Below are 14,697 nucleotides of genomic sequence, written 5' to 3' on the forward strand. Positions count from 1 at the left end.
ACGCGATTTGCTTCATGAAGCCTATGAAGGACCCAAGTGATAGCTCGCACACATGCACCTCTCATTCCATTGCTAATTCACCAGCGTGCACAACGCGCGTACGCAAGTCAATTAGCAAAAGTGGCTAGCAGCCATTAGGACAGCTACGACTTCCTTAAGGTGGCTCCGTTCTTTGCATTACGTGCGCAGACAAGCGCACTGTACACAGTATGGGAAGCATGTATCGCTCCTGAAAAACGAAGTCGAGTTTCGCCTGCTCAACACCGAACAAGGTGCGCCAGCCTCTGGTTACCGAGATCTGCTGCTGTCGCGCGTGACTGGCTGCAGACAGGCAGCGTGCCGGGTTCCTGTGAGAATGCTGCCCGGCGCAGAGCGCTCGAACGCTGCACAAGCGTAACCGCATACCGTTTCGGAAAGCTGAATCTTTCGGCAGTAGGGGGGAGGGGGAGGAAATATGGGTACGGAGAGAGAGAGAGAGAGCACTGTGAGCTTTAACACGAGGGTTTGTTGTTAACCTGTTGGCCATGTGACTTAGCAAGGTCGCTGACTGGGCTAGGCGTCGTGAGAGAGAGAAAGAAACAATCTAGACGAAAGGAAATATGGTGATCGGATCCGATGGATTGCGTAAGCAGAACGAAAGAGAAACAGATAGCCGTGCTGTAAACACCATCAGCGTCCGTGGGAAACAAACACGTAGAACTGGTATGCGCAGGCCTTCGGCGGAGTGTTAACAAAATAAAAATAGAAACCGGACATTTATATATAGCTGAACAGCAAAGAAGCGTCAACACAGTCGCTTCCTCTCTTCCTCCCTGTACTATGCCCTTTCTTTTACGAACAGGCAATTTGTTTTCAAATGTCACTTGCTGCGCACAGCCGACGCGGATGATGATACAGGCCTAAATGTGCGCGTAGCAAGGCGAAGTAGTTGCTGTTGCTGCTGCTGCTGCTGCCTCAACACATTCATAAAAACAATTCTTCATCATCTTACTCTCTCTTTTTTCAGTTCACACCACATCACTCAGTGCAATTTTCGCTGTAATTATGTGAGAACCAGGCCACGGCGACCGGTTTACGTCCGATAATGACAAGGGCTGGCATTCACAAGAAAGCTATCCCGTGGGGATATCCGCGAGGACAGCTGTTCGTGGATGACGACAGCCACGAACATCTGCGTGGCTAGGAGCAACGGGTTAGTTGTCTGCATTGTGGTACAGCGACCGAGCCCACCTCATCCGTCTACCACAAATATACAATGCAACATGTCAGCCATCACATTCACAGCACGTGCGCATTTATCTGTAATAGAATATATTACGTTGTATTCACCATCTGGCATCAATGACATTAACTCTAAACTACTAAAAAACACGAAACATGTTTCTGCAGCGTTTCTCTGTTATTTTCACAGTCACTTTCCACAGGCACCATGCCAGAGGAGTGGAAGGTGGGGAAGGTTATTCCAGTCTACAAATTGGGTAACAATGACTCTCCACTAAATTACCGCCCCATCTCATTGACAAGTGTTCCCCGCAAGATCATGGATCATGCAATCTACTCTCATATTATGAACTTTCTATAGACGCTAACAACTTCTTTCATCCTTCGCAGAACGGGTTCCGCGGGGGCCGGTCTTGCGAGACCCAGCTTGCACTATTTCTTCATGACATTCGTGCTAATCTTGACCGTAACGTGCAAACAGACGCCATATTTTTGGATTACGCGAAAGCGTTTGACAAAATTTCTCATCAACGCCTATTATTAAAACTTTCTCGTTTGGATTTGCATGCTGATATTCTAAAATGGCTTGAGTAATTTTTAACTAACCGCTTGCAGTATGTCTCATATAATAACCACGCTTCTAACATTGCACCCGTCACATCAGGCGTACCACGGAGGTCCGTCCTTGGCCCCCTTCTTTTCTTAATTTACATTAACGACTTACCCTTGCACGTGTCCTGCCATATCTGTATGTTTGCCGATGACTGCGTTATTTACGGCGTAGTCAATACCATCAATGACCAAACAGCTCCTCAATTTGACCTTAACCGGTTGCAAGAATGGTGTGACCTTTGGCTGATGACACTCAACTCTAACAAATGCAAACGTGTCTCATTTACCCGTCGTCATCGCCCGCTTCGCTTTTCTTACCGGATTGGTGACGTCACCGTGGAATTAGCAGAATCCTACGAATACTTAGGTGTCATCTTGGCTAATGGCCTCACCTGGAACGCGCATGTTACTATGTTATTTCATCGGCTAATAGAACATTGAGTTTTATAAGACGTCACCTTCGCTTCGTTCCATTGCATGTAAAACTGTTAGCCTATAGATCATTGCTAAGAACAAAACTTGAATACGCACCTGCCATCTGGGATCCGCATCAAGCATATTTCGCTAATGCCCTCGAGGCAGTTCTAAATCGCGCCACCCGGGCCGGTATTTTGTAGCTATGCCTTTTCCGATCGATTCTATGCTTTTTCAGGATTTTCGCGCTTGGCCAGTGGTCAGAGCGACGGTCTGCCCACATTATCAACGGGATCAGGCGGCCGTGTGTGGTGGATAATAAGATAAGCATAGAATAAGTCATAAGGCATCGCTACAAAATAGCAGCCCAGGCATATTCATTCCACATACTCTTACAACGTCAGCATATCATCTTTAAAAAAAGAATCTTCCTTATCGGTTCTATCCTTTCGTCGCCGCATTGCCACCCTCGCCCTCTTCCACGGGTTCTACTATTCGACGCTTAATCACCCACCATACATTGTTCCCCCAACGCGCCGGTCACGACGCATTGGCCATTCCCAGCAGGTAGCACAGTCACAGTCACGCGCAAATACATTTTCAGCCCCGCTTTTCTACCGAGCATTTAAAGACTGGAATGCCCTTCCTCATCAAGTCGCTGCCGTCACTTGCTCTTCACAATTTGTTCAAGATGTAACAACTTTTTGTTTACAGAATTGAATGCATTATAACACTTGCTTGTATATGTTGTATCCCTACCCCTTACGTAATCCCCCTACTAAGGGGTCTTTAAGGAAATAAAATGAAAATGAAAATGAAAGCTCTTGCGTAAGCGCAAATTGGATCCGATCCTGGTGCTGGGCATATCATTAGCGAAAGTGGCCAGCCAATGGCAAAAAAGACTCTTCTCTTTATTTATTTCCCATTATTAATATTATTATTATTGTTATTATTTCCTCTTTAGATTCTTATGTTAAAATACATCTCTAATACAGCGAAAAGATCATTACTCGAGCTGATTCGGTCAAATACCTTAGTATATGTACGTTCGCTCAATCACTGTCGCTACAGACTACGCAGGGGTACTGTCCTGCTAATATACCGGATGTTCTAACCTCATTAGAATTCTGTTCAGCCTATCAAATGAGGCTTCTTGTGTATTCAGAGAGACCAGTTGTACGCTCATGTCGTGCGTGACTATACACGCAGTTGGTGAGACAGAGTACCGCCTATTTAAGCAAGTGAATTGTAATCAGGTTACCGGATCACATTAACTCGGCGCGAAGCCCGTTTTATAGGCTCAGTGCTGGAATTAAAAAATACCCCCCCCCCCCCTCCGCCGACAACGTAAAAACCCAGCCGCCCATCGAAATTTTTACGTGGGTGGACGAGCATCTTGTGTAGAAGCCAAAAATCTTCGTAACGCCAGGGAGCGCCCGACCAACTTTCCGCCGTCGGTTCCGGCGTTCCGTGAAGACAGCCGCTGGGAAAAGTGGGTGAAGTCTCCGGCGCTACGGCGCAGGGTGCCTCGATGAGGAGGCGCGCATCGAGGCGTCGAACGCAGCGCCACCACTTTCTACAGGCGGATGCTCCGAAGCGCGATGGACGTGCACGGCGTCAAGCGGGCCCGAAAAGCGTCCATCGCGGCGCCCATTCTGTGGCGCCTGACGGCAACGCCGACTAGGCACAATTTGTTTACCGGGCGTGGCGCATTTACTGAATACGCACTGCTCAATCACCACCCGGTTTTATGAAGACGAAAGCAAGCTGTGCCTGTGAAAGCGCGCAACGGTGGCTCATAGCGGCGACCAGCCGCAACAACGCTGCTGCTCTCTTCCAGAACTACGGCGTGGCAATGCGAGTTGGTCAGCCGCACAAGTTTTCGCGAGCACACCGACCTGCCCACTCCCGGCATCACTGAGTGCGTAACATTTTGCGGTCTAGCTATTTATACTTGCAGGCAACGCAAATGCACGAAAACACTAGTTGCATAATATTGCCGAGTTTGCTTTACATTCTGCTCACTCTGTGTTGTTTTGCACGTATAGTGCTGGGCGCATGCAAAAGTTTACTTTGTGTTTAAACTATCAATAAAGTTGAGTCTGCCTCTCGCGCTGTCTAACGTCCTGGCGCTTTTGCGTAGGAGCTTTGTATTCAACCATCTCGCGGCGAGATCACGCGACCCGCGGCTCTGACGCACTTTTGCGCGACCGCCCGCTACCTTCGACGAGGCCTGAGACTTGATGCGTGCGCAAAAAGACCAATGTCTGTCTCCAGGGTAGAACCCCACCTTGCGCCGACACACAATGTGGCCACAACCCTACCTCGAAAGTCAGCTGCGAACAGCACTCAGCCAACCATACATATGTTTGACACGACGTTCAATGCAACCACCACTCGAACACCACTTGTTTGCTGGCAATGTAAGAAGCAGTGGCCATTATGAAACTAGCGCTCAGATCGCCAAAGGGCACCGACGGCTGAGCAATGACCGTTGCGTGCGCGGTGCTCTCATAGAACAATCCTGGCTTGCCCTTTACGCACACAACGATCCTCACTAGAAAGGAGCAATAAATATATAGTTACCGGGCTTTGCGTATTGCTTCGCGAACAGGCCACAGTCGGGGGCGCGAAACTGGAAAGTGTTACGACTCGCCTTCAAGATATGCGCTCGACTGAGGGAGTCCAATAATGGGTTGCAGCGGGCCAGGATTGGTTATGAGGTATGGTGGAACACTGCGCTGCGAAACAAGACTGAGGACGTGATAAACTGAGAAGACGCACACGAAGCGCAGTGCGCTACACGCGTATCTCTAGTGTCGCAACTCACCAAGTCTTTGTTCCACTATGACTGAGGGAGGCCACTGCAGCTCAGTTTGCTTCCCCCTAAGCTCTGCGCCCGATCGCACATGTCACCGAGTGTAGCGGAGCCGCCTTCGCGCTTCCCCGCGGGCCTTGGCAGCAGCGTGCACTCGCTGCAGGTGCGTATGCGACTCGCGTGCGCCGCAGCTATATAGACGCTGCAGGGCGCCTTACGGGAGGCGGTCGGTCGCTGATGGAACCTCTCCTGAAACAACGACCTTTCCCCGGACGGAGAAATATATGGACTCCCTTTGTCGCACTGAAGCACGCACTTTATAGTGCACCGTTTAAGTCGGGGCTCTTCACGATCACATGCAATAAAACGTAGTTTTGTTTCTCTCTGACTTATTTCGAGAGGCCTTCAGCTTCCTTTCCCTGCTCACCAAGTTATGGCCGCACGTGAGCCTTGGTCTGAAGCTATCCTGGAAACCCATCAGCCGCGAAGGAAGCATTCCACACAAAACACAAACTCTAGGAGAACAGCGGGTCAACTTAGTGTCACTCGGGAAGTTAGGCTCAGACTGGAAAACTACAGGTTTCAATTGCCGAATGCTTCGAGTCTTTGGCACGAAGTCAGTAACTTGGTAGTGCACAGCCGTTGGAAGTCAAGAAATGCGTTCGTCGTTAGTAATTATAACTGTGCTCTTCTAACGCGGAGTGAGCCACACGAGTACAAACACGATGATTCGTGCGAGAATGACCCCAAGCAATCTATACTTTAATATATTAATTTTTATGTGCTTATATTCGTATGCAACACAGTCACCTTACGCAGTTTATGTCAGTAAGTCTAAGGTTTGGTACACGAGGTGAAGAAACACACAATTGCGTTAGAAAGGTCGAATAACTTATACGAAAAGGGCAAGGAAATACAGAGGACAGGGAAGTCATCGAAGCAAAGCACGACAACACAGGTATACTACTCAAACAAAGAAAACAATTCCGACTCGCCTTGTTCTCTCGAGCAGAAGCGTTCTGCAAGGAGAAGGACAACGGTTGTAGTGAAATGCCCGGGGCATCAAAGACCAACACACAACATAAGTAACACACAAACAGGCATATTTAGAACCATGCACTCAGACTGTGCCGTATACGCCATATCTTTATTATTTTTTGCAACACATGACGTTCAGTATACCAACTGATATGATGACCAATAATGGTCACAAACTATACGTAGAATTCTCATGGTAAAATATTTTTTCTTTTTTTATAGAAAAGAAGCTAGGCATCCAGGCGCTATAATTTGCACCAGTACATATATCTATCTGTTCACGCTATCCTTGATGGTGTGCGATAGCATCCGTCGTGGTGGCTAAAAATATCAATTGTCAGCGACAATATGGTTTGAACGAAACAAATAAATAAGAGACACTGTAAACCATGACATGAAAGCACAACGGCCCACGCGAAAGTCACGGTATCGAGTCATAATAAAGGCCTTCTTGTTTGCTTCGCGTGACGTGCAGGAACCTACATTAGTAAACACAATCTTGAAAGCCGAAGAAAATGTTTTTCATAACTGCTTTCCAAAGCAGTGAACCGATACGGTGCAATCCGCAAAACTTACGGGAAGGGAACGCTTTTCTCTTCATATGCAACAGACTTCGTGGATAAGTGCAGCTCTTATTTGTGACGTAGCACAATATTAAGATTAAACATAAAAAATCGCAGCATCCTTACAGCAAAAAATATCGGACCATTCTGAACTGAGTAAGCAGAACCAGTTATATCGCATGGTGGCCAGCAGAGGCGGTGCGCAAATTGTCCCGCCATCAAAAGCAAAGGAATGACGTAGTCATCAGTCGCGAGTTATCAAGATACACTCAACGCTTCTAAAGTTGATGGGAGTCGATGCCAAGGATACAAATAGAGCACTCGCTTAGGCCAGCGTGGGCGGGGGCTATTTTGAGCGGCGCACTTACACAAGCACGAAGGGAGTGACGTAAGTCGAGTCAGCCACATCCAAAAAGACACATGCCGAGACGACGACGCGGAGGTGGCACGGTTCGTTCGCCTTCCCCATCACGTGATAACTTTCAGCAATGCAGGCCACGGGCATGGAAAGTGCAAGCTCATTTTTTGGGACTGAGTATCGCGAAATCGAGGGCGCGCCTCCGTGGGCCGGATAGGCGCAGGAAGCGACGGACGTCGGATGTTCGTTAGCGCGTCACTCTGAGTACAGCTTTTATCGGCAGCTGAGGACCATAAGTATGCACTGAGGAGGACAGCCGACAAGGGCCAGGTGGTGGTGCGACTGCTACGGAAGTTCGCCGCCAATTGACGTCGCGGAAAGAAATAAGAAGGGGGGGGGGGAAGGAAAAACGCCGACAACGATGGTCAGACGTCCAAGCTCGCACAACTGACGACAAACGAAACAACGAAGCGTGTTGTTTCGTTTGTCGTCGACGGACAACCGAAAGGTGACAGCAAACGTCGAATCACGAGCGGCTACTGATTACCAGGGCGTGCTGACGCTACATTACAGACCGGTCACGCAGCCAACAATGAACCTGGACATACGTGCAGCGCTGTGGACGCCACGGTGTCCGCCCATAAGAATCGCACGCGTGGTTGACTGGTGTCAGTGAAATAAACGGCCAGCCACACAATAGGCAGCGATAGGACAGACGGGGCTGTCAAAATAGCGCGCGGACGCCCTCGTGAATCCCAATCAGGCTATCCAACCGCTCGGTTCCCCGGCACTGCGTCGACGGCTGATAAGAGCGTGGCGTGACAAGAGCGCTTCGAAATTTCGGTTGACACGTGTGTAGTACGCCGCTACGTTGAACCCTGCCCAAAATGCTGCCCGCTGGGCACTTGCGAAACCGAAGCGGCGGCCGTGTGCTGCGGAAAGATCGGCCCCGAGGGTGGGCGAGGGAGCGGCTTGTTGCTCCGCACGGGTGCTGCGGCAACGGCGGCAGAGAATGCGAAGCGTAAAGCTCGTTCAGGGCGAATGATGCTGTCGCCAATGGTGGCAATACTTTCGTAGGGACAACCGCATGTTTGTCTAGAACACGACCGGCTTTATTAAAGCCGGTCGTGGTCTAGAACAACACCAGTCAGCGCTTCAGCATGTTAGCATGAGATAACGAATTCCGAAGGTCATAACCTACTGTGAGACATTGGCATTACCAAAAGCATATGCAGGGGCTGTACTCAACCATAGTTTTCCAACGATATATCAATTCGCAAGCAATTCCCTTTTGACTGGGAAATCGCTCAGGTCAATCCCCGTATACAAAATCGGTAATAGGAAAATAATTTCGCATAACGTACACATCAATTTCGTTATTTACGTGTTCTAAATTACTGAAACACACAATACATAAGCGCATTATGCCGCACCTCGATGGCGACAAAATTATTTCACGTCACCAGCGTGCTTTCGGTGTCTGTACAAGTTATACGAAGCAAATATATTTCACTCACGACGCTACGACTACAATTAATAATGGAGATGAGATAGACGCCACATTTTTTTACTAGGTCGAAGTTGGACAGGTTATGTAGTGGGGTGTCGTACGACGTTATTTCCAGGAGTACCTATGAAAGACATCTGCTTGGCTGGATAAGACATTACTCGCGCTCGGCTTGTGTGACTGAATCATGAACACCCATCTTCGTGTTTCAGGCGTTGTCTTGCAGCCTTGTCTTGCCTTGTCTTGCGTTGTCCATGTTCTTCACTCAATTTTATTTATTATTTTATTTCTTTTCTTTTCATCATGGAGGAAATTAAATATCAAGTAAGACTGGCAGAAAAAGGCAACCCTGCGGTACAATGTCTGAAACGCAAACTAAAGATGGGCGCTCGTGATTCAATGACATAGGCCGACCGTACGTAGCGTCTTATCCATAGCAGATGTTTTTCATAGGTACCCCTGAAAGTAACGTCGTACGACATACCTTGTCAAGTACATCTGCGTTTGTATCAACAATACATATTTTCATTAACGATGCCGCGTGCGTAGTAATAGTAACGCTGTGGTTAAGCTCCGTTTGTACCCAGACGACTGTGTTTTGCATTCTAACATTTCTAATGTCAATGACCAAGTGGTATTCAATGACGTTTACATTTTGTTTATTTTTGTGACTGTTGTAAAAAATTGTACCAAATGAGGCTAACTTTTAAAGGAACAGTGTCTACGGCCTTTAAACATGAAAAAGAAACCTTGGAATGTACCTACACAAATGCAAGAAACAGTATGGACCTGTGGCAACGAGTTGTGATGTATACCTCAGAGCAATGTTTTCGCCCAACCTAAGTTGGCACAAACATGTTGACTTCACCTGTTCCAGAGCAGTACTAGGCACGTATTCACAAAAACTTCTTACGCCAGAACTGTTCGTAAGAGCAAATTAAAGCTAACCTGATGTTGGACATACTGTTAGCGGAGCCGAATGGTCGAAACTTTTCATTCGTAAGTGCTCTCTGCCGTTAGCCGGTCGCCTTCGCAAACAATATGTCCAGCGTCCGAATCGGCTGGAATTTGCTCTTAACAACAATTATAGCGTAAGACGTTTTTGTGAATATGGGCTATGGCCTATTCGAAAGAAAAATCTAAAAAGAGACCACGTATTCCATTTTAACACCGAAATATGGAATAATAACCCAGGTGCTTCTCTGTGAAAACTGCCGCTTAGCGTTCTGTGACGAAACTTCCGCCCGGTGTTGTGTGAATGCTGTGCGAGTGCCTGTAGTCACCCTATCTGCTAGGTTTCAAAGCTGGGACAGCAGTACGCACTTGCAAATAAAAAAAATAAACATGCAGATTCCACGCACTATAGGAATCGATGTTATGCGAAGTATTTTGCAAGTAGCAGGCTATCCAGTGTCGTCGTTTGGGGTTCCGCTAAGCATTATTAGGTGTCGTGTTATGCATGTCAAGTCATTCATGCCATGCGATTCATATTCCGATTCACGGAGTGATAATTTTTAAGGTTTACGGAATTTCTAAAACTCGCCTGGGGCAGACAGCATAATTACTGTCCTTGAGTTGGATTATTCGAAGAAGCGGACATTACTAGCCCGAGAAATCACAACATAGTTAAACAATTAACGGAAAAGCACTAATTAACTTATTAATTACATTACATTACGGCACATATTGCAATTTTTGAATTGTAGCCGGTGAGTTTGTAAGACGTATCCACTTGAAATAAATTTCCAGGGGGACACTAGTTGTATTACTATGAGACTGACGGAATACTTAGGCCGCACGTCCTCACTCCGGCTCTGCCATGCGCTTTTTAGGAGCCCGAGTGGCTCGTATGTATACACGAGTCAGCACGGGAGGCTTATTTGTCGTTCCCGCGCCCTACGCAGCTTCCCGCTTCTTTGCGAGTCGCTGCTTCTCGCCCTTCCGGGGTCGCTTGTACAATCCTCGTCCATATGCGAATTTCAGCTACAATTACAACGCCTCGTACAAGTGAAATTCAGCCGTCTCACAAAAAGTTGTAGAGAGGCGCTTTCGTGCACCTCTGCCAACGGACCACTGACGGTATGGCAGCTGCCAGTTATAGCGCGAAGCTTTGCAGCCGTGCGTAACTTGGCTCAGCCCCGTTGCGCAGGTTTTGTTCGTACATGTCTCGAGCAAGTATGAAAAACGTGGGGCACTAACCAAGCGTTGCTTCGTCGGCATACGCATTTCAGCCTGCTTTTGCTTATACAAGGCATCGATTAAGACCCACAAAATATCATTTCGGGGCTAAAAACTATACCGTCAGAGAAAGACTATGCTGCGTGAAACAGGCCCGTACGCCCAGAAATGCTGGGCATTTATTAAAAGACCGCTTCGAACGAATGAAAGTGGGCCACCGCGAAGGCGCGCGCGCTCTTCACCTTCGTTCAAGCGCTTCCCCCCGCGGCACTCGAAGCCGCCGCGACCCGGAATTCTCCTCCAAAAGCTTGCGCGTCTCGGTCGCATCCGTGCCTAACGTGGCGGCAGCGTAAGAAAGAGAGGAGCACGGCCTCCGTGACTTGTCTCGCCCCGGGCAGCAGCGGAGAGAAAAAGACCCTTCAGCTACGACGAGATTTTTGTGGCCGATTGTGTCGCGCAATTGGTATTTCCGCCAAGGAGCCACACCGCGCTCGTGCGACGTGAGCTGCCGAGAGGAAAAGCAATACACGCAGGGAGGTCAAACGAGAGCAACAGCGCCGCCCGGTGGCATCCTCTCGGGTCGCGCAGGACACGCTTCGCTGCGGACGCATTTACGCACGCGCATCGCCGTAGCGACCTCGCGACGCCGGCGGTACGTCGCGTAGGACGCGAGGACGCCCGGCGATATGTCTACATACGCTGGGCGGACGCCGTAAGTGCCCGAAGCTGGGCTCACACCTCTGCCCCGCTCAAGACCTCGCACAGACCGATACCATCGCATGAAAAAGTTATAAGGCGTCTGGGCGACCATATTAAAGCGCGTCCGTGACGTCACCAAGATACTGGCCGCCGTCAACTTACGCTAAAGTTCACCTCGAGGGCCGAACAAGAATATGCGCGCGCAAGTCTTGCTCTCGTATTTACGATCGGCCGCCCCCTCCTCCCACCTTCAGTCCGCTCCTTTGTTTTAGACGGTACTGCGCTGCGGCGATGCAGCTGTACGGCTATACTCTCCCTACCAGCTATAGATATCTGGCTGTGTACCATTTGTTTATGTCTGCCTGCCTGAGCACATTGCCTCTAGTCACCAAGATCATTCACTGCATTCTTTTTCGCAATGCAGCTCCTAGCCTCAGTCAAGCACACGTCCGACTAACTTCATTCTTCTCCCTCAAAGAACCTTGGCTGTAACGTCCACGACCTCGGTGTTCGGAAATGTATTGCTTCTAACGTTAGTAGGTTGAACACTAGGGTTGCGTATTGGGCGATTTGGTATTTCATTCTAAGACTGGTACGTTCTAAAACTGGCCAGCTCGGCTTGTTTCTTCCTTTCTGTGTTGCACTGTACCAGTTTCAGAATTGAGACCATTCAGAGAAGGATATAGACATGACGAAGGCAGGAGTCCGCGTATTCCAGAGGAGACGCTTGTGTATACAGCGTCCATGCATACAGCGCAGAAGCGTCCACTCCTGTGAGCAGTAATGGCCAAAACGGCGCGCTGCTGTGCGCTCCAGCTAGCTCCTGTCCTCAAAACCATGCTCAAAGACAAGCAGCGAGTCCAAAGGGCCGCCGAAAAGGGCATAGACGCAACAACAACGCACAGAGTCTGCTCTGGAGCGGTGGAACCTGAGAGAGAGAGAGAGAGAGAGAGCGATTGCTGCGTACGCTGCGCGTCACAAGTGCCCTGGCCGCACGAGCACACTGGCCGAGGCGCCAGCGAAAACACCGGCCGCCATCTCTCCTTCGCCGCCTATCGTCGCCTCATCAGCCGCGTTTCCTGCCACGTCCGTGACCTGCCGCGCACCGCTTTGAACGGCGAGAACCCCGAGAGCAGAACTTCCATTCGCGAACGCAGTACTACTGAAGGGTAGAATAAAATTGCGATTAACAACAACAAAAAAAGAACTGCGACAAACCATATACAAAAAATGTGATGGGCCAGCAGATACAAAGGTATTGCTGCAAAAGCTGACGAAACGCAATAGGTGTGAATATATATGCCTCGCACAAGTTTTGCCACTGAGGCATTTTTGGCGCAACGCATACAGTTATGGTGCAGCCATAGGCAGCTGCCTCCTCTTTGCACTACGCCTGTTCAGTTCCGTCTCACCACGTTAAAATTAAACTATGGTGTTTTACGTGCCAAAAACACGATCTGATTATGAGGCACGCCGTAGTGGGAAACTCTCGAAATTTGGGCCCCCTTGGTTCTTTAACCTGCACCTAACACACGGGTGTTTTTCGCATTTCGCCCCCATCGATATGCGGCCGCCGTGGTCGGGATTCGATTCCGCGACCTCGCGTTTAGCAGCCAAACACCACAGCCACTAAGCAACCACGGCGCGTACTCGCCACGTTCGTGTACGTGCCCTTTCCGTTAGCCCCAACAATGACGGAAGACCACACTTAGCTCAGTTTCAAGCCGCGCTGCCCACGGTTTATACTACCTCTCAGCGCCTGTACGTGTCGCATTTTATTACTGATTACGGTGGAGGATGAAAAAAAGAAAAACTACGAGCCTCTTATTAAATGTCTCGCAAAAGGCTCAATATCGATCAACGCGCAATACTGTTGGCATTGCACAGTAAAAAATATTCATCAATAAAACGCGTCCGGAACGTCGGCGTTCCGTCACTGTGCAACGTCCGCGACCGGCTTCGCAGCGCCGTGGCAACAGTGCAGCAGCGATGTCATGCACTGCATTATGTGGCACCAAGGCAAGAGTGCTATAGCGAGAGCGCTATACAGCACTCTCACCTTGGTATCATTCTGGTTCAATGCGCTGTATACAGCGTATTGAACCAGAACGACTGTCGTCCCTGAGACACACAAAAACGCAATTGTACCGTCATTTCACGCAACAAGGCAAGTTGGGAAGAAAAGGGGGGAGGGTGGAAGAAAGAGAAGCGTCGCAGACAAAACAAAGCACGCCAAGGAAGTCATAAATTGTTCCTGTCGACTTCACTGGTGAAGCAGTCCTCAGCCATTTTGACATATCGCGGAGGGCTAATGGCCGATTTGGAATTTTAAAAAAAGAAAGAAAAGAACAGATTTGAACAGTTTTACGTCAGCCCGGCCCTGGTAGCAGCTCCACGGAGTAATCTCGACTCGAGGTCCCCCCTCCCTATGTGCCATTCGCACATGTGGCCCGCGCTCCCGGGAACAGGATTGTTCCAAAATGAGCAGAAAATGTTGCCTTCGGAAGTTTTCCCAATCGGCCACTAGAATTCACCCGAGCAGCGCGACCAGAGAGGAAAATGTCGCACGTCCGTCGCGCGCCGTGTGAGCAGACAAAGGGTCTTTGGGCGAGATGCATCGCAGGAGCCTCAGATTGAGCGCAGCCTGACGCTGCAAGGGCCACGGCTACCATCTTCCCGCCTCGTGCCCACCAAATTTTGGCGCAGTACTCTACCGCCTTTCCACGCGACGGTTAATAATAATAATAATAATAATAATAATAATAATAATAATAATAATAATAATAATAATAATAATAATAATAATAATAATAATAATAAAATGAATGCGTGTAGGTGGCAATCTGCAGAGCGGTTACGTTTATAAGGTCTCTGGTTACGCGGCAGGGTTTGTACAAGGACAATTCAAGGCCAATTCAAGGATTTCACAGATGCCGAAGGCCAGTATTAAAGAAGAGGGAAACAAACCATATTTGTAAACACGAACTGAAAAAAAAAAGAAATCTCCTTCTTCCTATAGCTGCAAATTTCTTGTAGCTAGGCAGCTGCGTGCTAACTTGGACGCGCGCTTCAAGATCTTCGGGTCGCTTTTCCAAGTTGACTTTCTCATTTCATTTAAGTCAATCGCTTTTTGGCATAGTTGTTAGTGGTGCGCGACTTAAGCCAACTTAACATACTCGTCGTTTTAAAGCCAAACGGCTTTTCCGCCAGGTATTTTTCAGAGCCTGGGGCTCGAAAATGGAACCGTGACGGCTGCGGTGTCAACCAATAAGCAAAACAACAAAATGGC

The 14,697-nt window shown here is 48.7% G+C and overlaps 1 long non-coding RNA gene across 1 annotated transcript; it reads right to left on the reverse strand.

Annotated features, from left to right (window-relative positions):
- Positions 1–2,208: 2,208 nt before the first annotated feature.
- LOC139054344 (uncharacterized) lies at positions 2,209–7,834 on the reverse strand. The gene is made up of 3 exons (XR_011511150.1): positions 7,035–7,834; positions 6,061–6,084; positions 2,209–2,225 (listed from the first exon to the last, which is right to left on the reverse strand). It is a non-coding gene; the product is annotated as an uncharacterized lncRNA (long non-coding RNA).
- Positions 7,835–14,697: the final 6,863 nt, after the last annotated feature.

This window comes from Dermacentor albipictus, chromosome 1 (assembly GCF_038994185.2).
Source record: "Dermacentor albipictus isolate Rhodes 1998 colony chromosome 1, USDA_Dalb.pri_finalv2, whole genome shotgun sequence".
Classification (NCBI taxonomy): domain Eukaryota; kingdom Metazoa; phylum Arthropoda; class Arachnida; order Ixodida; family Ixodidae; genus Dermacentor; species Dermacentor albipictus.